A 27,322-nucleotide genomic window follows, 5' to 3' on the forward strand; every position below is an offset into this window, starting at 1 on the left:
TGAAATTTTCTCAAAATCCATTACATTTGAGTATCTAAAACATTTGCCTCATATAAATCATCCCAACATTTTTATATTTCTCATATCATTAAAAAACCTGTTAAAGAACCTATCCCTCTTAAACTAAATTTCATTTATATCCAAAATTTTATTTCTCTAACCATATTCAAACAAGTGCTTAATCTTTAAATATTCCATCTGATAAGACCCATCATCTAATTTCTTAATTCTAACTTTAGCCTTTTTTTTTTTTTTGCCAAACATCTTTCCTAATCAATATGCTCCACTGGACCAAAAGGTCTTTCCATAGTTTTGTAGATATTGTTGTAAGTGCAAGAGATGAGTCAAGTAAGTGTTTTTCTGGGAATAGTTAGGGTCCCCAAACAAAAAAGGCTGTAAAGTGCGGAGCCCCGCAATCCCTCGGCTACTTGTGCTACTGTGCAAAACTGGAAACCCAATATGGCTGCACATTAATGCAGTTTGTTTGCTTTTAGTTTAGCATGTTCTGTGCACCCAACCACTGAGGTAACAGTTGGAAACTTATCAGAGAGGGATCCAACTTGGAACTTAGGAGAAATTTCCTGAGAAAAACTAATCAGTCGAATGACTTCCCTTCAGAGGTTGTAAGTGCTTCATAACTTCACCACTCCTCTCTTTTAAGAAGTGATTGGATAGCCATTTGTCCAGAGTGATAAAACGCCTTCTGCTTGAGCAGGGTGTTAGGCTTGAAGACCTCCAATGACCCCATTCATTATTATTGGCAGAAGGTTGATAGCAACTTTTCAGACTAGCCTACTTTATTAGAAAACAGATAATTTAAGTTTGTTCCTTTGCCCTTTAACCAGATTCTTTCTGTTTTGAGGCTAACACACAGACTAACACACTTCTCCAACAATCTCAGAAGGGGTGTTGATCTATGCAGCACAGACTGGGAAGTCTTCAAACACTTGCCACAAGAATGTGCCCTTAACATAATCTAGACATCACTGGTTGTCAGAGATGAACTAAATCTAAAAGAGAACAATTAACAGGTAGTTCATTAGTTATCAAGTCACAAATATTCCATATGCTTTGAATATTATAGACTCAGTTTAATATGCATAATTCCCTTTCATCCGCTCAACTGGTATTCAATCTGAAAATGTACATTAGCCAAAAGAAAGAACCCTGGAAATAAGGAGGAATTTCCCGAGAGTGAGAACTGTTAGGCAGTGGAACAATTTGCCTTGTGGAATTGTGTGTGCTCCATTGTGGAAATTTTCAAGAAAAGATTGGGCAATCATTTATCTGAGCAGGAGGTTGGACTAGGAGTTCCTTCCATCCTAGGATTCTATAATTCCCTCTGTGCTTTGTGCTACAATTATTGTGCTTCTCTGTTATTCATGAACAGACAGCTTCCCACAGGAAAGGCAGGCCAAAGGCCACCAAGAGAGACAGCTACCAGGCTGTTGAGCCACTCCTAGTCCAAAGTGAGATGCCCTCTTTCTGAAGGTCCAAAATGTGGCCATTGTTTCCCTGGTTGCCGAGGGAATGAGGCTGTGAGTTTGCCTGAAAAGCCACCAGCTAATCCACAGCTGCCCATTCTTGCTTCGTGCAGTGAAATAACAACACCTAGCTTGGTTATGGCAGCACAAAGGCTTTTGAGAGTAAGTGTGGCCATCTCAAATCACAAGAAACTGGTAGTAGGGGAGAAAGTCATACTTCCCAATTCTTCTGACTCATATCTATTTCTCTTCTCTTCACAGAACATCTGGAAAATTCTCAGGTGTTCATTCCTTTTCTGTTGTATGAACACCAATATAGAAGACCTTCCTGTGCCACCTGACAGATACTACGACCTTCTCCTTAAACCCTGAGCATGGTGGGGCACCATTGTTGGACTGCAATCTGTAAAAGTCTTTCCCCAAGATTGCTTCCTATCCATAAGAGCCTTGCAGGGGCAAAAAGATGGGCAAACTGACTGGCTGGTCTTAGAAAGGAGAGGCTGGGCTACATGAATGTTGTTTGACATGTCACCTTCTTCTTTTGGTCAGGACTGATGAGATACAGGAATGGGATGAGCAGCAGAGCCACTCTTATCACGGAAAGACATCTTCATTCCCAGAGGTAAGGATGGTTTTACATCATGGACAGTGGGGGTTCCTGCCTCAAAACCGGGTGGAGGGAAGGGAGGACTTGAACCCAGCCAGCCAGCCCAGCAAACTCTTGGATTCATGGAAAGATCTTGATGACATGGAGGAGAAAATACTGGGAAAATATTTTGAAGTTTTTCCTCTTTCTATGGTTTCATATTGCATTTTATTAATATAACTTATCTATTGCTATATTGGAAGTCATAGGCAGCTCCCATACACATTCCATAAAAGCCAAAATATAAAACAGCCTCTTCCTGGCTGCCTCCAAGTTCTTCATTTCAGCAGTCTGACTATTTTGTGGGAGAGGATTGCCTTGCTTTGGCCTTCAACAAAGTAGTTGACCGGGGAAACTGCTGAATCCCGTTTGCTATATTGTGTATAATCATTTGAGTCTTTTGTGGTAGATCCTAGTTATGCTTTCTATGTCTCCTACTTTATATCTGAGGATTTTTTCCCTTTCTATCACTTCCTATCTCATTATTTGATTGGTTGTCTTAGGATTTGTACTTGAAATTAAGTCCCAAAGATTCTAAAGATCATCCTAAAGATCCTAAAGATTGGTCGCCCTCCTCCCTCTTTTCTGGTTTAAAGCCCTTCTGGTAAGTTGAGCCAGTTGTTTCCTGCATACATTCTTCCCAGTTCTTGTGTGGCGCAGCCCATTCTTTACCAAAAGCCCTTCATGTAAGTAGTGCAGAGCATGATCTAGGAATCCAAAGTTCTCTTGGCACCAACCCTTAACTCAGTGGTCATTTTTATAATCCTTTGTTCTTTCATTGGATGTTGACCTTTTGTTAGAAGAACAGATGAAAACACCACTTGTGCTCCTAATTTCTTAATTTTCTTGCCTAACTGTTGGGAATCTCTCGATTTTGTTTCTAGATTCATTGTCGTGCTGTTGGTCCGTATGTGAAGAAATCTCTCCTGGGAAACCTGGCCAGCCTGGCAATCTTAAGAAGATGAGCCTTCTGGATTTCTGGAAAGACCTTTACAGCTTGCAGTGGAAGGTGACAATATTTGCAGAGCCTTTCCAAATAATCGTCACCTCCATTGGTGTAATTGTCCCTGGCACAATTAAGGGGTTGTGCTTCTGAACCTCCCCCTCATGCTTCATCCCTCTCCTGGTTTGAGTAGCACTCTGTGTAAAGAGTTTGGGACCCTTTAATCACAATCTTTAGATGATTCTATATATCCTCTTAACTTTAAGGCTTCAAAGTGAACTCTTCCTTAATGCACTCTTCCTTTCCAAAAGCCCTTCATACAGGTAGTGCAGACCATGGTCTAGGAATCCGAAGTTCTCTTGGTGGCACTAACCCTTAAGCCAGTGGTTCATTTCTATAATCCTTTGTTCTCTCATTGGATGTTGACCTTTGTTGGAAGGACAGATGAAAAAACACTTGTGCTCTTACAATAATTCCTTAACTTTTTTGCCTAACTGCTCGTAATCTCTCAATATTGTTTCTAGGTTCATTGTCACATCCTTGATCCCTACGAGAAGGAGAAGAAAGGGGTAGCAATCATTTTAGTAAGGTTATTGGCTACATATTTGATCTGTGCTCTGGGGAGACAACAAACCTCCCTAGATTGGATGTCTGGTCTACAAATGGTTGGTTCTGTCCCTTGAGAATTGAATCTCCTATCACTAACACATGCCTTTTCTTCCTAGGGAAGACTGGGTTGCTTTTCTTCCAATTACAGGAACACTTGATGGTGCTTCTTTTCCAAGTGAGAATGCCTCTCTTCCAGGTGTCTGTATGCTTTCTTCTAGGGGGAGGCTTTGAAATCGATTGCTCAGCACCAGTGGAGCTGCATAATAGTCCAGTGCAGTCATGAGATGGCTAGTGTGTCAAGGATCATCTGATGGGCCTCTTATTCTAGGAATAGGCACAATTGATGCACCAGTTGGACGTGAGAGATGAGATTCTTAGTCTCAGAGCCATAGGTTTCTGTGCAGGAATAGTGAGTCCATTGCCCCTTGTCATTTTACAGGTTCCAAACTGACCAAAGACAAGAGACAGGTTTTTCATTTCTTTTTTTTTTCTTTTTCTGCCTTGAATCTTTAGTTCCCTCCTGTGCTTAGTTTCTTAAATCACAAAGTCTCAAAGAGGTTGTGTTTTTTTTCCAATTGCTCAATCATATCTGACCTTTGTGACCCCATGGACCATAGCATGACCAGGCCCCCATGTCCTCCACTGTCTCCTGGAATTTGCCCAAATTCATGTTCATTGCCTCAATGACACTATCTAACCATCTCATCCACTGCCCTCCCCTTCTCCTTTTGCTTTCAACCTTTCCAAAGTTCAGGGTCTATTACAATAAGTCCTCTCCTCTCGTTACGTGGCCAAAATATTTGAGCTTCAGCATCAGTATCTGTCATTCCAAAGAACAGTCAGGGTTGATTTTTTTTAGGATTGACTGATTTCATCTTCTTGTAGTCCAAGGGCCTTTCAAGAGTCTTGTCCAACACCACAAATCAAAAGCATCAGTTCTTCAGTCCGTAGCCTTTCATATGGTCCAAATCTTACAGCCATGCGTTACTACAGGGAAAACCATAGCTTTGACTCTACGACCTTTATTGGCAACCTGATGTCTCTGCTTTTTCATTCGCTGTCTAGGTTTACCATAGCTTTCTTTCCAAGGAGCAAGGCTCTTTTAAATCATGGCTGCAGTCACCGTTTGCAGTGACCTTGGAACCCAAGAAAATAAAATATGTCACTGCTTCCATTTCCTGTACCTCTATGAATTAAAGAGTGAGGTCCCAAGAGTCCTCTTCCAGGCTGCTGAAATCGTCTAGGTTGGCTTCCCCTTCCTCAGGAGAATCCTATGAATGATAATGATTCCTTTTTAGCCATCAGGACAAAAGAGACTCAGAATTCCTTAAAAGGGGCCTATTGAATGGGGATGCCTGAGCAGAACAATGCTTCTGTTGCTGGATACATTTCCGGAGTTGGTGGAATCCCCACATCCAGCCCACCCATCCCCCCCAGAAAAGGAGGCTCTCTACTCTTTCCCTGTTAAAACCCTGCCTGGAAGCAGCAGGGTGCTGCAGAGGATGATGCAGAAAAAGGAAAGGCATAGTGGATTACAGTACATCCATGCAGGACACCAGTCCATTACAGGGGCCCCTTCCCTGGTACTTTCTGGTAAATAAACCAATCACAGCAGAGTTGGGTGCAAAAGGTTAGCCTAACTATGTTGTCCCAAGGGCCAGCTTTCATCTTGCTCCAGCACCCAGAGCATTCCAACACAGTTCACACAGGTTAGGAAAACTGAATAGAAGGCCTCCATCCCTCCCCAACAAAAAACATTTGTCTTTCTTACCCAGGGACTGAAGACCGTTCAGCCTCAGAAGCCACTACAGCCTGCTCCAGGCGTTCCTCTGACTCATCGAAAATGATGGACATGATGGAGTCCACCTCCTCCAGGCTGCTGGTCCTGGACCCCACCAGTGTTTCCATCGAATCCTGCAAATGACAGTATTGAGGCTCAATCCAAAGCTCTCTGCATCCCAATAAGATGGCTGAAGCAGAGGGTGCATTGGCCCCATTGCCAAACTTTTCTTACCACTGAGGAGGGGGTTACATGCTCTTCTTCCACCACCATCTCGGTCCTGTTCAGAGGAAGAAGGTGAAATGTTTGACATCAGGTTAGTTTCTTCTTTCCAAGATGGGCAACTTAGCCCGTCCATCTTTTTCTACCCGGCAAGCTCCTACTGAACAAGCAGACGTCTTCACCCTCTGACATGCTACCTACCTTGGAAGACAGGGACTCCCTCTCGGGCCATCACCCTTTTCCCAGTGTTTAGCAGAACCAGAGGTAGAGGGTAGAGATAAATCAAAGTTCTCTCCATGTGATAGGAGATTGTCTGTTTTCCCAGGAGAGGGGGGCTACATTGCAGAGGGTAAAAAGACCGCAGAACGTGGAATATTTGGCCAATAGGAAGAGGCTCAAAATGGCTGTTCTTTAGTATTTCCCAGTATTTTCCCTTCCAAGCCATCAAAATTATTCCACAAATCCAAGAGATTCTTTTTGCGTTTGCTAGGCTGGCTAGGTTCCCCCAAGTGAGAATTACTACCTTCCCCCACCCGGTTTTGAGGCATTAACACCCCCCCCCCAACATTTGGCAAAGCCATCCTTACCCCTGGAAATGGAGAGCTTCTTTCAGGACAAGAGGGGCTCCACAGCTCACCACCTTCCTGTGCCTCCTCAATCCTGATCAAAGGAAGAAGGTGACATGTCAAAAAACATCCATCAAGCTCAGCCTCTCTTTTCTAAGACCAGCAATCAGCCTGCCCATCGTTTTGCTCCTGCAAGCCTCTTGTGGACAGGAAGCCATCTTAGGAAGAGGCTCTTACAGACTCTGCAGTCCATCAAGGGTGCCCCACCACGCCCAGGGTATAAGGAGAAATCATGGTACCTGTCAGAAGGCACAGGAAGACAGCAGCAAAAGATCTTTCTCAGATGTTTGCAGATATTCTGTGAAGAGAAGAGAAAATAGATGTGAGCCAATCAGAAGACATGGGAACCATGATTTTCTCCCCTACTGACAGTTTCTTGGCATCTGAGATGGCCACACTTACTCCAAAAAAGTTTCGTGCTGCCATGACAAGGGACAAATAAGGATATCTCCCAGCTGTTTCCCTGGTCCAAGCACGAATGAGCAACTGTCCACTGTTTGGTGGCTTTTTGTTCCTTCTGCAACCAAGGAAACAAAGGGCACATTCTGAACCTACACAAGGAGGGCAGCTCACTTTGTACTAGGAGTGGCTGGGTAACCCAGTGGCTGACACTCTTGGTCGCCTTTGGTCTCTGCCTTTCATGTGGGAAGTTGTCTCTTCATAAGAAGCACTGTCATTGTGGCATAAGGCACAAAAGGAATGAGAGGGTGCTCAGGTGGAAGGGACTTCTACTTCCAACCCCTTGCCCAAGGAAGGGCTCCTCATACCAAACCCTGCAAATGACAGAATCGAGGCTTATTCCAAAGCTCTCTGCATCCCAATAAGATGGCTGAAGCGTAGGGTGCATAGCCTCTATCAGCCCCAGTGCCAAATCTTTCTTACCAGTGGGGTGGGCGTTGAGTCCCCATGAGGAGAATTCTCCTCTTGCTCAGCTTTGTCTTCTGCCCCCTCACTCCTGTCCAAAGGAAGAAGCTGCAATGTTTAAGGGCATCAGGTTAGTTTCTTCTTTCCAAGATGGGCAACTTAACCTGTCCATCTTTTTCTACCCTGCAAGCTCCTACTGAACAAGCAGGGGTCTTCACCCTCTGAGATACTACCTACCTCGGAAGACAGGGACTCCTTCTCAGGCCATCACCTGTTTCCCAATTTTGGGATAGCTCCAGTGAATCCTGAAATAACAGCGCAGACATTCTGTTAACATATCAACAAACCTGCTATGACAAGGCTTCTACTATTGCCATCGTGATGAGCTGGGCAGGCCTTACCGATTCATTGGGGTTCTCCAAAATTGTGGTGAGCTGCGGCCTCCATGCACTCTTGTCATTTCTGAGGAGAGAATGAAGGACCAACGATCAAAATTAGTCATGGGCCCTTTTTTAAGACTGGACATGTGGAGGCTTCAAGAGGCCAGCCTGCCAAGAGGGTTGCCCAGAGTCATTCCTCCTTTAGCAGAAGCAGAGGTAGAGGGTAGAGATGCCTCCCCTCTGCAACACTTCTTCTAGCCTTCCTCTTTAGGGCTTTAGTGTAGCTGCCTTCTCGGGAGCTTCAGAATTCCTAAGCTGAGGACACATACCTTGTTGAAACAGGAAATTTCTCCTCCTTCCAGGGGCTCCGGGCAGTCACCTGATCACCCATCAATGCTTGAAAGTAACAATGGTTCATTTGAAGGTATAAATCAAAGTTCTCTCCATGTGATAGGAGATTGTCTGTATTCCCAGGAGAGCGGGGCTACATTGTACAGGGCAAAGAGACAGCAGAACGTGGAATATTGAGCCAATGGGAAGAGGCTCAAAATGACTCTTCCCTCCTATTTCCCTGTATTTTCCCTTCCAAGCCATCAAAATTATTCCACAAATCCAAGGGGTTCTTCTTGGCGTTTGCTAGGCTGGCTAGCAAGCACAAGAGTGAGAATTACTTCCTTCCCCAACCCGGTTTTGAGGCATTAACACCCCCCCCCCAAAAAAAAAAACATTGCAAAGCCATCCTTACCCCTGGACATGGAGAACTCCTTTCAGGACAAGAAGGGCTCGCAGCTCACCACCTTCCTGTGCCTCCTCAATCCTGATCAAAGGAAGAAGATGACATGTCAAAGAACATCCATCAAGCTCAGCCTCTCTTTTCTAAGACCAGCAGTCAGCCTGCCCATCGTTTTGCCCCTGCAAGCCTCTTGTGGACAGGAACCCATCTTAGGAACAGGCTCTTACAGGCTACACAATCCATCAATGGTGCCCCACCACGCCCAGGGTTTAAGGAGAAATCATGGCACCTGTCAGGAGGCACAGGAAGACAGCAGCAAAATACGTATCTGAGATTATTCCAGATATTTTGTGAAGAGAAGAGAAAATAGATGTGAGCCAGTCAGAAGACTTGGGAACCATGATTTTCTGCCCTACTGACAGTTTCTTGGCATCTGAGATGGCCACACTTACTCCCAAAAATTTTTTTGCAGTCATGACCAGGGACGAATAGGGATATCTTCTATCTATTTCCCTGGTCCAAGCATGAATGGCCAACTGTCCACTGGTTGGTGACTTTTTGTTCCGTTGGCAACCAAGGGAAAAATGGCCACATTCTGAACCTGCGCAAAGAGGGCAGGGACTCCCTCTCGGGCCATCACCCTTTTCTCAGTATAGGGATAGCTCCAATGAATCCTGAAATAACAGTGCAAACATTTTGTTGGCATATCAACAGATCTGCTATAAAAAAGCTTCTGCTATTGCCATCCTGATGAGCTGGGCAGGCCTTACTGATTCATTGATGTTCTCCTCCAAAATCATGGTGAGCTGCAGCCTCCATCTGTCCTTCCTGAGGAGAGAATGAAGGACCATGAAGGATCAAAATTAGTCATGGGCCCTTTTTTAAGACTGGACATGTGGAGGCTTCAAGAGGCCAGCCTGCCAAGAGGGTTGCCCAGAGTCATTCCTCCTTTAGCAGAAGCAGAGGTAGAGGGTAGAGATGCCTCCCCTCTGCAAACATTTCTTCTAGCCTTCCTCTTTAGGGCTTTAGTGTTGCTGCCTTCTCGGGAGCTTCAGAATTCCTAAGCTGAGGACACATACCTTGTCCAAATAGGAAATTTCTCCTCCTTCTAGGGGCTCCAGGCAGTCATCTGATGACTCATCAATGCCTGAAAGTAACAATGGTTCATTTGAAGGTATAAATCAAAGTTCTCTCCATGTGATTGTCTGTATTCCCAGGAGAGGGGGGCTACATTGTAGAGGGCAAAGAGACAGCAGAATGTGGAATATTGGGCCAATAGGAAGAGGCTCAAAATGACTCTTCCCTCCTATTTCCCAGTATTTTCCCTTCCAAGCCATCAAAATTATTCCACAAATCCAAGGGGTTCTTCTTGCATTTGCTAGGCTGGCTAGCAAGCACAAGAGTGAGAATTACTTCCTTCCCCCACCTGCTTTTGAGGCATTAACACCCGCCCCAAAACATATTGCAAAGCCATCCTTACCCCTGGACATGGAGAGCTCCTTTCCGGACAAGAGGGGCTCTGCAGCTCACCACCTTCCTGTGCCTCCTCAATCCTGATCAAAGGAAGAAGGTGACATGTCAAAGAACATCCATCAAGCTCAGCCTCTCTTTTCTAAAACTGGCAGTCAGCCTGCCCATCGTTTTGCCCCTGCAAGCCTCTTGTGGACAGGAAGCCATCTTAGGAAGAGGCTCTTACAGGCTCCGCAATCCATCAAGGGTGCCCCACCACGCCCAGGGTATAAGGAGAAATCATGGTACCTGTCAGGAGGCACAGGAAGACAGCAGCAAAAGATTTTTCTGAGATTCTTCCAGATATTCTGTGAAGAGAAGAGAAAATAGATGTGAGCCAATCAGAAGACTTGGGAACCATGATTTTCTCCCCTACTGACAGTTTCCTGGCATCTGAGATGGCCACACTTACTCTAAAAAAATTTTGTGCTCCCATGACCAGGGACAAACAGGGATTTCTCCTTGCCGGTTCCCTGGTCAAGCACGAATGAGCAACTGTCCACTGTTTGGTGGCTTTTTGTTACCTTGGCAACCAAGGAAACAAAGGCCACATTCTGAACCTACACAAGGAGGGCAGCTCACTTTGTACTAGGAGTGGCTGGGTAACCCAGTGGCTGACACTCTTGGTCGCCTTTGGTCTCTGCCTTTCATGTAGGAAGTTGTCTCTTCACAAGAAGCACTGTCATTGTGGCATAAGGCACAAAAGGAATGAGAGGGTGCTCAGGTGGAAGGGACTTCTACTTCCAACCCCTTGCCCAAGGAAGGGCTCCTCATACCAAACCCTGCAAATGACAGAATCGAGGCTTATTCCAAAGCTCTCTGCATCCCAATAAGATGGCTGAAGCGTAGGGTGCATAGCCTCTATCAGCCCCAGTGCCAAATCTTTCTTACCAGTGGGGTGGGCGTTGAGTCCCCATGAGGAGAATTCTCCTCTTGCTCAGCTTTGTCTTCTGCCCCCTCACTCCTGTCCAAAGGAAGAAGGTGAAATGTTTAAGGGCATCAGGTTAGTTTCTTCTTTCCAAGATGGGCAACTTAGCCTGTCCATCTTTTTCTACCCTGCAAGCTCCCACTAAACAAGCAGGAGTCTTCACCCTCTGAGATACTACCTACCTCGGAAGACAGGGACTCCCTCTCAGACCATCCCCTGATTCCCAGTTTTGGAAGAGCTCCAATGAATCCTGAAATAACAGTGCAGACATTATGTTAACATATCAACAAACCTGCTATGACAAGGCTTCTACTATTGCCATCGTGATGAGCTGGGCAGGTCTTACCGATTCATTGGTGTTCTCCAAAATTGTGGTGAGCTGCAGCCTCCATGCACTCTTGTCATTTCTGAGGAGAGAATGAAGGACCAACGATCAAAATTAGTCATGGGCCCCTTTTTAAGACTGGACATGTGGAGGCTTCAAGAGGCCAGCCTGCCAAGAGGGTTGCCCAGAGTCATTCCTCCTTTAGCAGAAGCAGAGGTAGAGGGTAGAGATGCCTCCCCTCTGCAAACACTTCTTCTAGCCTTCCTCTTTAGGGCTTTAGTGTAGCTGCCTTCTCGGGAGCTTCAGAATTCCTAAGCTGAGGACACATACCTTGTCGAAACAGGAAATTTCTCCTCCTTCCAGGGGCTCCGGGCAGTCACCTGATCAACCATCAATGCTTGAAAGTAACAATGGTTCATTTGAAGGTATAAATCAAAGTTCTCTCCATGTGATAGGATATTGTCTGTATTCCCAGGAGAGGGGGGCTACATTGTACAGGGCAAAGAAACAGCAGAACGTGGAATATTGAGCCAATGGGAAGAGGCTCAAAATGACTCTTCCCTCCTATTTCCCTGTATTTCCCCTTCCAAGCCATCAAAATTATTCCACAAATCCAAGGGGTTCTTCTTGGCGTTTGCTAGGCTGGCTAGCAAGCACAAGAGTGAGAATTACTTCCTTCCCCCACCCGGTTTTGAGGCATTAATATCCCCCTCCCAAAAAAACATATTGCAAAGCCATCCTTACCTCTGGAAGTGGAGAATTCCTTTCAGGACAAGAAGGGCTCTGCAGCTCACCACCTTCCTGTGCCTCCTCAATCCTGATCAAAGGAAGAAGGTGACATGTCAAAGAACACGCATCAAGCTCAGCCTCTCTTTTCTAAAACTGGCAGTCAGCCTGCCCATCGTTTTGCCCCTGCAAGCCTTTTGTGGACAGGAAGCCATCTTAGGAACAGGCTCTTACAGGCTACACAATCCATCAATGGTGCCCCACCACGCCCAGGGTTTAAGGAGAAATCATGGTACCTGTCAGGAAGCATAGGAAGACAGCAGCAAAACATACATCTGAGATTATTCCAGATATTCTGTGAAGAGAAGAGAAAATAGATGTGAGCCAGTCAGAAGACTTGGGAACCATGATTTTCTCCCCTACTGACAGTTTCTTGGCATCTGAGATGGCCACACTTACTCTGAAAAACTTTCGTGCTCCCATGACCAGGGACAAACAGGGATTTCTCCCTGCCAGTTCCCTGGTCAAGCACAAACGGGCAACTGTCCACTGGTTTGTGGCTTTTTGTTCCCTCGGCAACCAAGGAAAAAATGGCCACATTCTGAACCTACACAAGGAGGGCAGCTCACTTTGCACTAGGAGTGGCTGGATAACCCAGTGGCTGACACTCTTGGTCACCTTTGGCCTCTGCCTTTTATGTGGGAAGCTATCTGTTCACAAGCAGCACAATCATTGTGGCAGAAGGCACAAAAGGAATGATAGAGTGCTCAGGTGGAAGGGACTTCTAGTTCCAACCCCCTGCCCAAGGAAGGGCTCCTCATACCAACTCAGACAATGATTGCCCAATCTTTTCTCAAAAATCTCCACAATGTACCATAGACAAGTGCAGGAGGCCAACTGTTCCACTGCTTTATGGTTTTCACTCTCAGGAAATTCCTTCTTATTTCCAGGGTTGGATTTCTCTCTGATGAGCTTTCATCCGCTGCTACCATTCACTGTTCTTGTTGTTTTATTTTGTGTTTTGGTACAGTTGTAAGTTGCCCAGAATTCCTGGAGCTGATATTGGGAGGATATAGATTTGTTAAATTAAATATATATATACATAATGTATATTGGTAGTCAGCTCCCATTTTTAATTCTTTAAGGTTCTGCTCCCACCCCATTACCTACTGGTCATTTTTATTATGTTCTTGGCTAATTTTAATTTTTTCATTCTTAATGTTGTATTTTTTGATGTTTTTCCTCTGCCTTTTCCTCTTTGTCTTGAATTTTTATTACTTAATATAACTTATTTATTGCTATATTGGAAGTCATAGGCAGCTCCCATCCGTATTCCATAAAAGCCAAAATAAAAAACAGTTTCTTCCTGGCTGCCTCTGAGTTCTTCATTTCAGCAGTCTATTTTGTGGGAGAGGATTGCCTTTGGTTCAGGGCAGAGATAAGAAATTTCTTCCAGACCCGAGAGCTCAACCTGAGGCTTGGTCCCTCTAGAAAGACCCCATGCTGAGAAAGGCCAGGAAAGTCCCAAGGAGATGGAAGAGCCTTTGGCCTTCAGCAAAGTAGTTGGCCAGGAAAACTGTTGAATCCCCTTTGGTACATTGGTTTCTAATGAGGTTTGGTCAGTATTACAATGCGATCCATGGGTTACCATCTCAGAAATTCACATCATATAGAAACTGTAAACATAAAAGTAATCAAGTAGAAGACTTCAGCTATAGCCCTCTCAAAGATGTTTAAATATCACATGTACCCAGACTTTCATTCCTGAAGTCCAGAATTCCTGTCAGGATAGTGTAAAACTAAAGTGATGTGCCACCTTCCTTCTCTGGAGGCTTTACCCAATCTAAGCCATCTGTCAAGTGCCATCTGCTGTTTCTTTAGAAATAAATTGGCCAGGTCACTTGAAAACAGGTTTCCAACACCTTGTTACTCAGCAGGAGATCCAGTGCTGCTTTCACCAGGGTTACTTTTAGAACTAAGTAAAGCTCTGTTTTTCCTGGAATTCCTGCTGCCTTAGATTTGCATCCAATTGTGCTTTGGCTGCATTTTTTGACTAACAGCTCATATTGCTTCCTTTGTCTAGTCATTAACTTTGCATGTTTTGTGTTCCCACCACTTCTGTTTCCGAGATTTGCAAATCTGGCTTTTTAAAAATGAATTGAAGTAACATAAGACAGTGCAACATTGATCTGTACTGCTGCAGCCATGCTAGAGCTTAAATTCTGTGCACTCAAGTTACAAATCAAAAGCACAGCAAAAGTGTAAAGCAGACACGTCAAACTCGCGACGTCATTCAATGTATCAGAGCTTTTTCCCCATTGCCAGCAGTGGGGTGGGCACGGTTTCATTGTGATGCGTCCGGCCCGTGGGCCGGCAGTTTGACACCCCTGGTGTAAACTATGACCTCAAAGCTGTAGTATTTATGTGGTAGGTTAGGTTTATGCCCTGCCTTTTCTCCAACAGTTCAAAGTGGATTAGATGGAAGGTCTCCCTCCATTTTATTATAGCAACCTTAACATAGGTTGAATTCAAAGCAATTGGCCCAAAGTCACCCTGTAAGTTTTCACAGTGAACATATATTACTATTATTTTTAATGGAAGGGGGAAAAGGAGAAAAAATTCTGATAATACGAAAGAAGGAAAAATCTTGATGAAAGAGACAATATAACATTTGCATTCAGTGCTCATATACTATATGCATTTTAAATTGTAGCATAATCTGTGGTAAAGGATTTGTGATAATTCAATTGATGCTAATGGAACAATTCCAAATTGTGAAATAATTGTCAGCTTTTCATTTGAAGCATTGCCCAAGCCTGTGTAAATATCAGGCTTGGGCATGGAAAGCTTAAACATAAACACCATTAAAGCCATAGACTTAAACCATTCAAATTCTAAGTCCAGAAAAGATGAAAATAATTGTTTCATATTATTTTCTAATTGCAGAACAGACTAACTCCAGATAAGGAGCTGTGAAAAGCCCTGCTGCTATTAATCATGCAGCTAAATCCTATGAATAGCTACTTGGAAACAAATCTCATCAAATATATTGGAATTAACTCTGGTGAAAGTGGGCAAAAAAAATAGTAGATTTTGAACAATGCCTCTGGCGTCTGAAATTTCTCCTCTGTTGAACTAGATACATAGAAAATCAATGATAGACTGATCATTAACAGTCTTCACTAATTGAGAGCCTCTAATGGTTTGTGGGAATGTCCCTGAATATCCTGTCTGAGAAGCCAGGGCAACAGTCAGGTAAGAAACATCCCAGCCCATAGAAGGAATGGGGATATGGAAAGTATCTCAGAAGGGACTCTCCCTAGTTCCCTGGAAAGTAAAGGCGAGGAGGGAAGAGATATGTGTTTTCAAACTTGCAAAATTCTATTACTGTAATCATAAATGCAGTTTCAGTACTCATTGTATTGGTTTCTGTGGATTACCTTGAAGGGCAGACTGAGGCTCCAGAACCATTGGATGCAGGAATATGGGAACTGAAGTCCAACACATCTTGCAGGCATTATTCTTTTACGTGAGAATTGGTGCAAGAATGGACAATTGTAGGCAAGGACAGCAAAATCAGATTATGTCAGAATGGTGGCAGGCATGATGATTTCACGAAGCAAACCCATCCTTGTACACGTGCATCCCAACCACTGATCCAAATACTTAAGTCATTTTTGCACCATGATGCATTTTCATCACTTAATACCTGTGACACATTGTGGGGAGTCTGAAAAAGGAATAAAAAGGAGATTAGGCAAATAGTAGACAAAGGATGAGTCTGTGGACAACTTATTTCCTAAATGGCAGCTCAAGCCAGGTAACAAGACACCTAGGAAGGAGTTTTCAAAACATACGTAGATTAATGGAATCTCACTATAAGTGAACTTGGGAAATTCCTCTTTTATTTTCCAAGATTCTCTATTTACCTCCAGAGCAGCATTCAAGAAATCTTACTGAAATCTGTATCTTGCCCAACTGTCTGAAGCTTACTCCCAAGTTGAGGCATTGGCTGGACCTTGGGAGACAAACCTTTTCCCTTTCTCTTGAGGTTGTTTTTGGTAGAGAACAATAATAATAATAGATAGATTTTACTCAATGATTTGACAGAGAATGAGGTGGCTGGATGCAGTAGGCGTGAGCTTAAATGGACTCCAGAAGAGGGTAGAGGACAGGAAGGCCTGGAGGAACGTTGTCCATGGCATCGCAATGGGTCAGACACGACTTCGCAACTAACAACAACAACTCAATGATTGTCACAAAGATGGTACTGTAGGTAAAATATACTACCATAATGTCATTAAATGAACAGAATAATGAAGAGGGGGGGTCACAGGAAAACTGAACCTGATAGGGAAACCAAATTCATTTTTTAATTCAGCATGAAAAAACCTGCTTAGAATATCCATTACAATCCATGTAACTAAACTGTTGACCAGTGTTATTCCAAATCACAAAAGAGGCTATAGTGGAACTCTTCATGCTTCATCTGAAATAGATATAAAAGGCTGAAACGCAATGAACTAAATCTGCATAGAAAAATTAGGTCTACAAAGCATAAAGAAATACATAAACATCAAAATTGAAATTAATGGGATTCTTTTTTTTTTTGCAGCCTTGGTCTATCAACTTCTGCCTTATTTTTAAAAGAATAAGCTCAGCAACACATATATTAATAATAAAGTATATTGATTCTTCTCACAAAGTAAATTGTGGGTCATTATCTGAGACCACATCTTTTTATTATTTCTCATGTTTTCTGATCATAGTACTAACCTAAACATCATCAAACATACTTGCCCCTATGAAATAAACCATTTTTTGGTTTTTACTTTCTTTGAGAATCAAGAGAAATAAATAAAGTATTAAGGCTCCTTTTGCTAATTTTCTCTATATTCTTAAACATTATACACAACTCCAGGTGAATTCTTCAATGGACATTCATACCTGATCAGAAGATGCAGTTTCACCCTCATTTTAGGCATGATTGTATTTCCTGGCTTGAGACATGAAGAACATAATGTTTCATCTTAGAGCTTTTGGGGATTCTTACCCTATCCCCCTTAAACAGAATTTCATATTATTTAATAATTCATTCCTCTTTTGATAGTATGAAGCAATTTCTGATATAAGGTACATCTGGTGCTTTAGCCGATTTTTTTCAAATAGTTCAATTTTTTTAGAGAATAGTATCATATCCTGGACTCTTTTGTGTCTCTAGCTTGGGAAGTGCAGAGTTCTTGAATCATAGCAATGGAGTTTACCGCTTGTTCTACAGACCAATCTATATTGATATCCAGATGGTAAGTTTCTTTAATAATCTGCCACTTACCTGGGTAGAACTTTATATTCACATCACTAAACATAAGTCTCAGCATGCACTTTCATGTACTGAAATCTCTAAGGTGCACTGACCAAGGTTTTCTTCATTATAATCTCCAATAGTCTGTTCCACTCCAAATCACTAGTAATTTCTTTTACATCTGTGCATTTCACCTCTTGGTTTCAGTCGTTGCTCTGCTATCAAAAGTTATTGGCTGTTGGCTCTGCTTCAGTATTCCTCCAAGATTTTTTTCCCAAACACATTGCTTTGTAATATTAGTTATTCTGCTAACAGAAACGCTTCCATGTTGGGATCTAATAGATGAGTTTTTACATAGATCTTCAAGCCTTCCTTTTCAATTGTATTCATTCCCAAGCTACACAATTATATGTTAGCAATCTGAGAGGCTGTCTAACATTTGACAGTATATATAAAATTTGAACATCTAATTCATTATCTCAAAGTGTTCGACTGTTATCCTTTGGCCTCTGCAAGAGATGTACATACCATGCCATAATTCTTTCAAGGTTAAAAAACATTTAACATAGAGTATTTCTGTTTTATCCTTATCATCTCCTTTCCTATAATAATACTACAATCGGTCATCCACCCTCATGTTCCAAAATCCACATGTCAAACAAATCAGGAAGGAAGGAAAGAAGTATATCTTCAATTACTGCAGTGAGTAGATGCTTTGATTAATTTTGGATTCTTGCAATTTTCTTTTTTTCTTCTTAATAGTTTCCCTTCTATTCGAGTGATGATTCAATCCCTGTTCCTATAATGAATTCAACGCACTTAACACATTCCCATTTTAAATTCCACTTAGGAGGAGCAGTGGGCAGTCCCTCCCATGCCCAAGTCATATTGAAGATACCACTGGAAAGATTGCCATCCATAAATTCAAGCATAGGTATTTTCAACAAAGAGCCTTCTTCTAGATGGGCTACCTTTCATATGAGCTGATTCCCCAAATTATTGAAGAAGGCTTTAGCCAGTGCTTGCTTCTAATGTTGTATTATGTCTTTCTCTCTCTGAAGGTTTGGCAACTCTCTTTTTAAAAGACCTAGCAGAACTAGCAAATTCTCATGCTTAGCAATGTGTTGGTTGCAATTGCTGGTGGGTTTCTAATTACATCTCTATATTTTGACAAGATATTGGACAGGGAATCTAATGATCATTCTTGCTCCTCTGTAATCAGGAGGATGGCTCCCAGCTGCACAGCAATAAATTTGTGTCTGCCTTGTCAATTACTATAAATTCCAAGTAGTGCAGTGTCTTGTTCCATGGATTTTTCCCACTGTTCAAATGATCCCAGAGTTGCTTGCAATGCATTAACAGCATTTCTTGACATTTTTCATTTTCATGCTGCTACTCAATAGAGTCATGGGTAGAATATTACAAGTGGCTCTACAATCTACATCAAAGTTTACAATTATTTGCTCCAGTCACTTAGGTGAGATTGGCAATGTGCAAATCTAATAAATAAATAAACTTTTGTAAATAGAGCTTGTTTTCTGGGTTATCCCATGAGGCTGTAAATCTGCTAAATTTACAAAGATCTTCCCCCCACCTGTAATCTAATGAATACTATTCGTTGTATCAATCGATCAATAGTCAACCAACCACCATCAATCAATCAGGTGTCTATAGCTGCTCATACTTTGGGCACTTTATAAGGATTAAACCATATAAATAAATTTAATAAAATACATTTTAATTTTTTTTTTTTGAACAGGGAAATTTGAAAACAAAACAAGAATTGGAACAAGACATTGGCAGAGAGATTGATTGGTGGACATTTACACAAATTCAATCTAAATATACAGAGGACAAAAAATTATATGAAATTCAAAAAGAGCCGCAAGAATTGGATAAAATTATACATGGAACAGAAATAAAATTAATTAGCAATTTATATAAATACCTATTGAGATATAAAATGGAAGACGAGGTTGTCAAAGACACAATGATTAGATGGGCAAAAAATTTCGGATATAATATAGAATTGGAGAAATGGGGAAAAATATGGGAAATAAATATAAAATTGACTATGTCGGCGGCATTCAAGGAAAATCAGTTGAAAATGTTTTATAGATGGCATCTTCCACCTGCAAAGCTTGCCAAGATGTTCCAGAATAACTCGCCAACATGTTGGAAATGTAAAAAAGTACATGGAACATATTATCATCTATGGTGGACATGCCCAGTTGCAAAAAAATACTGGTCTACAATAAGAAAATGGATCCAAAAAATAATAGACCAATCTGTAGACTGGAAACCAGAGATCTTTTTGTTGGGTATTTTAAATAGAAAATATAGTAAAGAAATATGGTACTTAATTTTACATATAATAAAAGCGGCAAGAATAGCATACGCACAGTGCTGGAAAATTGAGAATATACCATCAGAGGAAGAAGTAATAAGAAAAATCCTGGACTGTGCTGAGATGGACAAATTAACAAGAGAGATAAAAGAAAAGACACAGAGTATTATATAGTATGGAACAAGGTGTATGTCTGGTTGGAGACTAGAAATAATAGAGGAGAATAAATATGGAAAGGTCAAAAGTGAAAATATGTGTACACATGAAGGAAGAAAAATGTAAATAAGAAATAATGGGACTATAAGGACAAATATTTAAAGAAGAATAAGGGGGAAATGTAAATATTAGATTACCATTACGTAATTGCTGTAAAAAAAGGAGGTATATATTGTGTGTGTATGTGTGTTATGTGTTGCTTTGTTCTGTTTTGTCTTGTTGGTTAAAAATAAAAATTAAAAGAAAAAAGAAAAAAAATACATTTTAATTTAAATAAATACATTTAACCTACACACAACATTTAAAACAAAAATAGAGATAGCAATGGCAGGAGAAAACACCAGAATGATTAACAACAAATAATTCTGAGTCAATAATGAGCTCATATAACACTGTGGCCCAAGGCCTGTGGAAGTACTTTGAGCTCTCTTGAAAGGCAGCAAGACTGAAACTATGTGGATATCAGGGAAGGTTGTTCAGAAGTGTGATGCTAGCCTACTGCAACATTAATGGCTTTATCTTTCTGCCCTGCATGCAGTCTTCTCCAGTTCATATGCTGAATCATATTGTTTGCAGATGACTTATCTGGTTCCTACCTAGAGGTTGTTTTTTTTTTACTGAGCCAATAAATCTTTTCCCTATAAATCATTCTTTATATAACGTTTATTCTTTATTAGAGTATACCACTGCTATGATGATTTGATGGATGTTTTTCCAGGGCAAGATCTACTACTCTTCCTAGTCTGTCCCTCAAGCCCAAGTCCCATATTTCATACAAACCTTGTCCCTAATTGGGGAATCTTTTATGTCTTAAGAGCAAAATGAAGACAGATACTTCAATGTTGAGATACATCTTGAAATCATCTGAAAATCTGGTATTTTTCTGAAGTCACAGCATGTAGCAAACACTTATGTTAGCTGCTATAATGTTTCAGGGTCCCTGACATTAATATTGACCTGAATACCTGGCTCCTCTCCTTCATAAGAGACAGTAAAATACATTTATCTTCATTATCTGCTTTGTCAGCCACAACTGGATCCGTATTCTGTCTTCATGCTGGCTAAATTCTTGTCTTCATTGCTATAATCATTTATGTGATTCTGGTTCTTTCCTTATATAAGTATAACATTTTCTCAGTGATGATAGCTGAAAAATAGATGCAGGGTCTGATGTTCTCTTCCGGCCTTTCTAACAATCATTTCCTGTTTTTTTCTTCCCTTCTTAGTGCTATTAGGTTAAAGGCTGAGCTCCCTATTTACACCATGAACAAAGAAACCGAAATAAGTCTTCCTTTGAAAATCATAAAACTGGGAACTCATAATGAGCTAAACCTGCTCTGATGGAGGAAACAACATCCAAACTGGATGAGAATATTTGTGATTCAAGTACACATAGTCAAGGAAAATAACATTAAATCAAATAAACTAAGATCTTTGATGGAGGAAACAACATCCAAACTGGATGAGAATATTTGTGATTCAAGTACACATAGTCAAGGAAAATAACATTAAATCAAATAAACTAAGATCTTATAATGCAGGAAAAGCTTCAGATGAGAGATTAACAATTAACTTCATTACTGACATTTTGTGGTATGGAGTCAATGAATCCAGAGCTAGGAGTGATCATAAAAAGTAGAACATCAAATATATTAATTCATTGTAAGATTCTTAGATAATTATTATCTAGAGAATTGTTGTAAAGAAAAAAAGGAAGAAAACAATGCACAGTGATCTCAAGGTCTAAGGGTATGATTTGACCATTAATCTATCTTAATATATGGATTTATAAAAATGTTTGACAAAAGTAAAGTTGTAAAGTTTGGGAAAGAACATAGCATTATCTCAGATTATCTACACTCAACTATCTGTCAGGCAGGAAACATGAAATATTAAGCATCTAATTAGTTTATGAAAATAAGTATTAAATGAATAAAGAAGACATTTCAGTTATCAAAAAACATAAGTTCATTTCCTTTTGGATGGTCTATAAACCTGGTGAACATTTTTGTGAGCCTTGAAGTAGAAATTTTCTAGAGATTTGATTAGGCTATAACATGCTAATGTATGTTACACCAGGCAAACAATACCAATAAAGTTGATACTAGCTGAGTTGATGTTTTAATAAGAGGTGCTGTCTCAGAGAATCAATCACTCAAATACAAAACACCATGATTCTAAAACAGACCATAGTCCTAGAGAAATTTGACAATGTACTTTTACAACTTTAAATAGCTTAGACTAAGACTGAGTGATTTAGGAGATTTTGGGACATAGGGCTATAAATTACACTGGCAGTTTTTTCCTATAATATTGTTTTCCTTCCACTCTGTGTAGTTTGCTGTGTTCATCTCTCTTGCTCTTTGCCATTTCCTCTTCCACTTAAACAAAAACAAACTGAAAGGGACCTAGTCCACAGTTTTAACAACATAGAGTACATGTTGGGCAATAAAAGAATTATCTGAAAGTTGAACATTTGTAAAGTAGTACCTCCACAGGGAGAAATCAACAGCACCGACCTTCAACCAACCCACATAAGCCCCCCCCCCACCAGTTCACTTCCCAATGAGCCTGACCAATGATATAACCTCCCCAACACAAGAATCTCACTGATGACTCACACCTGACCCATCACAATACCCTCACTTGACACACCCACACCCAAAGCCCTTATAAACAGAATAGTACTGATACAAACATCCCCTAAACTCTGCTGAAGATGTTACCTAGTCTGGTAACAAAACATTTGGAAACCAACCCACAAGCTTGGAGAACGAACCGTCACCCTCAAAAAATTGTAAGTTGAAAAAGGCACACTGGAGGGAGCACAAATTGGAGAAATATGCAAGGGGACAGCATGGGCCAGGAAAGGTACTTTGGGATTTCTTCCTCCATTTCCCCTTCCTCCCCTCTCCTTCCCTTCCCAGCAGGCAGGTACATGGTGACTGCTGGGTAGGGGAGGGAATGAGGGATTGCGAGACTGGCTGGAAACTGTCATGGACTATTGAAACTAATAAAGTTGGAAGGGACCTTGGAAGTCATGTAGTCCAAGCCCCTGCTCAGGCAGGAAACCCTATCCCATTTCAGACAAATGGCTGTCCAGTCTCTTCTGAAAACCTTCCAGTGTTGGAGCATTCACCACTTCTGGAGGCAGGTTGTTCGACTGCTTAATCGTTCTCACTGTCAGGAAGTATCTTTGTTCTAGGTTGCTTCTCTCCTTGATTAGTTTCCATCCGTTGCTTCTTGTCCTGCCTTCAGGTGCTTTGGAGAATAGCTTGACTCCCTCTTCTTCGTGGCAGCCCCTGAGATATTGGAACACTGCTATCATGTCCCCCCTCATCCTTCTCTTCGTTAAACTAGACATACCCAATTCCAGCAACCGTTCCTTATATGTTTTAACCTCCAGACCTCTAATCATCTTTGTTGCTCTTCTCTGTACTCTTTCTAGTCCAACAACATCCAGTAACACTGGAGCAGCCGCAATTTCTCCAAATTTCTATTCCATGGGAGTCATGGGTCATGGATTTTGGATACATTCTGAAAATTAGCCCGTTTAAGTTACCTCAGTTCAAAAATTGTTGCCCCATGATGCACTGTTTTGCCCAGTTAAAGGTCCTGACAATGAGAGTTTTAGTAACACAGCACATAAATACACAACACCTGTATTTCCTTTTTTATGAGGAAATGATTTAAGTACTGGGAGGGACTGCTAAAGATGCTTTTAGTCCATAGCTTTTAGTCAGAAATCCAGATGTTAAAATAAATACATGTAATCCCCCAGGGTAAGAACGTTTAGCAAATTTTCACAAAAACAAATTAATTCAGAAAGGGTCCTTACATTAGAAATTCAAAATTGCAACCAAAAAGAGGCCTCTGTAGCCACGTGACTTTGAGGCAGTAGCCGCATATTTAACTCTGACTTGCCTGGGGCCTATGAGAAGCCAGAAGGGTGGTATTGGGGTTTGGTTTTTTTTTTTTTTGGTCCCTGGTCACATGGCCAAAGGAGCCAATCTGGGGCTGGTTTGTTTTTGCTTTTGCTGCCATCTGCTGCTGCCGGAGCTGGAGCGGTACTGTAGAATTACTTCTGTAAGTATTTTAAAATATTTTTGTTGTTACTCTGTACTGTTTGTTTGCAAGCACTTTGGGAACTGCTCTGCTTTTTAAGTACTGTACTTTGCAAACTATTGTGCTTGCAAACTATTGAGCTTTTATTTTGGAGATTAGCATATGTTACTGTAGTTTGTAGGTTTTCATTTTAAATTGCCTCCAGAAGTTGTGGGCACCCCATCACTGGAAGCTTTTAAGAAGAGAGTGCATAGGCCTTTATCAGAAATACTCTCTTGTGAGAACAATGGGTTAGACTAGATGACCTCAAGGTCCCTTCCATCTTTGTTACTATTGCAAGCTGAGAGTTCTGCAAATCCCTCCCTCATCGCCCTCTAGCTGCCTGGCTGGAGACTCTTAAGCTAATTAGTTTTGTTTCTAAAGCAACAGCCCCACCTTCCTACTCCCTCTGGGCAGCTGAAGACTTGAGCTGGTTATCTGCTGTTTAAAAAATAACTGCAATGGCTGTAAGCCCCTGCTTGGAGGCAATTTAGTTCCTGAACCCAGCGCTGCTGGGCGGCTGATGGGAAACCCTCCCAGTTCAGTTACCATGACAGCTATTGGAGGAAATAGTAAGTCAGATCTTACTTGATTTAACAAACCATTTGGTTTAATTAATAAATATGATTTTAAAAAATTGTAAAATTGAGTCTGATTCATTTGATGAGTTTTTTTTTGATTTACAAGCCTAATAATGGCCAGGCTCAATTAGGTTCGTACCTTGAGGACTACCTGTATCTTACTTGCTACAACATTTAAGAAATTTGAGGTAGAAATTCAAGAAGCCTTCCCGTTTCTATGTTATGAACGGTGGCAGCCCATTGGCTGTTCTCCCTATTTTTTTTATCCTCTTTTTTGCTGATTGTTGTTTTTATTGCTCTTGTATGCATCATGATGTTACTATAGATGTTTTAATTTGTTTCTGTTTATCTTCTATGTAAGCCAAGAGTCATTTCAGTTATGGTGCAAGAGAAATGGAGAATAAGTAAATAGCTGCATGCTAATTTCACGATAAAGTGGGACATTATATTTTAAAATTGCTTTTAGACATATGCTTTCCTTGGGTCATTTAAAACACTAACATGACTTTCATACTAACAGGTGGCATAGTGTTATAACATATTACAACATAAGCATTGCTTCTTTTCATCCAGCTTCCCAGGTAAGGTAAAGAATCTTGCAAAAATGCCGAAGTGATTTGTCACTGTCTTCTTACAGATTTTTTTTTTTTTGATTGGCAGGATTGTCCCAGTCTAATCCACAGTCCTAGGATTCACAGAGTCTCTCAACCACTTATTTATTTAAATAACTGCCTATCTCACCGATGGGCAACTTATTTTCCCAAGAGGCCACATGAGAAACTGGAACTATTGTGGAAGGCCACTGCTGCCACCCCTTGCCACCTCTGCCCTGCCTCTGATGCTGCTGTCCCCCTGTCCCCTCCCATGAAGACTGATCATAAGTCATTTTATTAGTACTATCATAACTTTATACAAACACCCATAGATCAAAGGCTACCTATAATAAGACATAAGAAAACATTCTAGCCAACCCTTCATTTTATGAATTTTCTAGTTGCAGGTAGTCTTGTTTTGCTTTTTAAAACATGGGTGAATATTAAATACGGCACTTCTATCTCTTTTTTGAAGAGATATAATCCATTCTAATCTGGGGGGTTGAGGGAGAAGGAGGGAGGGAGAGAGCAGAAATTTTAAAAAAGGAGCAAAAGGGGTCTTTAGAATTAGCAGAAATAATTTGTTTCTTCTGTTTCTTTTCTAGAGGAACATCCTTTACTTCCTACTTCAGAATGCTTGTCACCCAATAATCCCTAGGAACTTCTTTGCCAAGTCTTGGCAAATATCCGGTCAAGAACAACTGGAAAAGGGGGAAAAGGTGGAGATTCCTGAATTCAGCCTTTTTTCTTTGCCTGTTTGATAACATTCCAGGAGCCCCAAGCAGCATACTTATTATTCCCTTCTGTTTCTTCTTCTTCTGCCATATCCGTTATCGGACATTCCCCCCACAACCATCCCATGAGGTAGACTGAGCTGAGAGAGGATTAAGCTCTCAAAGTCCTGCAGGAAGCTTTCAAAGCTGAACGTGAACTAGAAGTTGGGTCTTCCTGATCCTAGACCATCACTTCAGTTGCTTTACCACGCTGATTCTATTTTAACATTTCTGGGTACCTAAATATCAGTTCTAGACTCCATTCATTACTGCAAGAATATTAAAGGGGGGGGAGTTCAAACAGGCATACAAACCTCCTCTGAGGATCATTGCTCTTCCCCTGTATAGCCTGTACCTGTAATTAGATTTCAGTCTTGTGCATTTTGCAAATAATATGGGAGGCAGTCAGGGATTCATTATTATTACTTAATTGCATATTTCACAAATTCAGGTCTTCATTTTTAGCTAAACTTGTCTTTTTGATGTATTTATATAGTCTCCTTAATAGAAGTAAAAATCTGTACTATGAAAAGGGGGCATTGACGCAACTCAGCCACAAAGTACCAACATGGCATATCAAGGAATCCAGATTCTATGTATGGAATTATTGTCAATTGTGGCTCTGGGTTCACTAATTTTTAGTTAATTTTTAGGGAATAGCTATGACTTTCTTAAGGGGGTCAGGATATATGGCCTGAGTGCCTCCTTGTTTTAATTGCTGGAGAAGGCATGAGAGGACGTTCTGCACCCTACATGCCCAACCTGTAATCCAAGCCATCCCCTTGTCAGGCCAACCACCTTGCAGGGGTGGTGGTGGTAAACTTCTGATTATATCAAAAGAGAAGAAAAAAAAATCTTGGTCCTTCTGGATCCCAAGATCTCTGCAGTTAAAGACGAGAATGCAAAAGGCATAAATATTCCCTCAGACAGTTCGTCCAGTTCCAGTCAGTTCCTGTGGACTCCAGTTTCCATCACAGAAGAGCCTCAACATGCACAGGTTCCACCGACACTGTATAGAACTCAGTGCCAAGCTAGTAGTTCCTTTTCCATCTAGGACAGTGTTTCTCAACCTTGACAATTTTAAGGCATGAGGACTTCAACTCCCAGAATTCCACAGCCAGCATTGCTGGCTGTGGAATTCTGGGAGTTGAAGTCTACATGCCTTAAAATTGTCAAGGTTGAGAAACACTGATCTAGGAAAAGAATCTAGGCCTGACTTGGTCCCCTCAAGATGACAAAGTCCTACGACATCAGGCTTACCTTTGGAAGATTGGGATAGTGAGGAAGAAGCTTTATATACTATTGGGTCCCCATTTCCTGGGTGGTTCGTTGGAGGCCACAAAGAAGAAGCCTACAGTTCATCAAATGGATCTCTCCATCTTTGACCCCTCTGTCTGACCCTGCAGCTTCATGGAGATGCACCTTATTAGATTTTGCCATGTGATATCGTCAAGAATCAAAAATGGGAGCTGACACCTTGAGCTTAATCACCCATGTCCTTCAATCTGGAGAGCTCAGCCTGCATTGATGTGCAGACCTCCTGCAAGAACATATCCAGCTATGGTTCTCCACAAATGGAAGCCATCCACTGTTTGGCCCAAGACTGTCACCCGACAGTAGAGCAACAAATC

At 41.4% G+C, this 27,322-nt stretch overlaps 1 long non-coding RNA gene across 1 annotated transcript; it reads left to right on the forward strand.

The window, feature by feature from the left end:
- Positions 1–237: 237 nt before the first annotated feature.
- LOC120315411 lies at positions 238–6,714 on the forward strand. Its single transcript, XR_005558676.1, has 3 exons — positions 238–2,106; positions 3,015–3,139; positions 5,458–6,714. It is a non-coding gene; the product is annotated as an uncharacterized LOC120315411 (long non-coding RNA).
- The last annotated feature ends 20,608 nt before the right edge of the window (positions 6,715–27,322 follow it).

The sequence above is a fragment of the Crotalus tigris genome, unplaced genomic scaffold (genome assembly GCF_016545835.1).
Source record: "Crotalus tigris isolate CLP2741 ecotype Arizona unplaced genomic scaffold, ASM1654583v1 scf7180000019100.1392032, whole genome shotgun sequence".
NCBI lineage: Eukaryota > Metazoa > Chordata > Lepidosauria > Squamata > Viperidae > Crotalus > Crotalus tigris.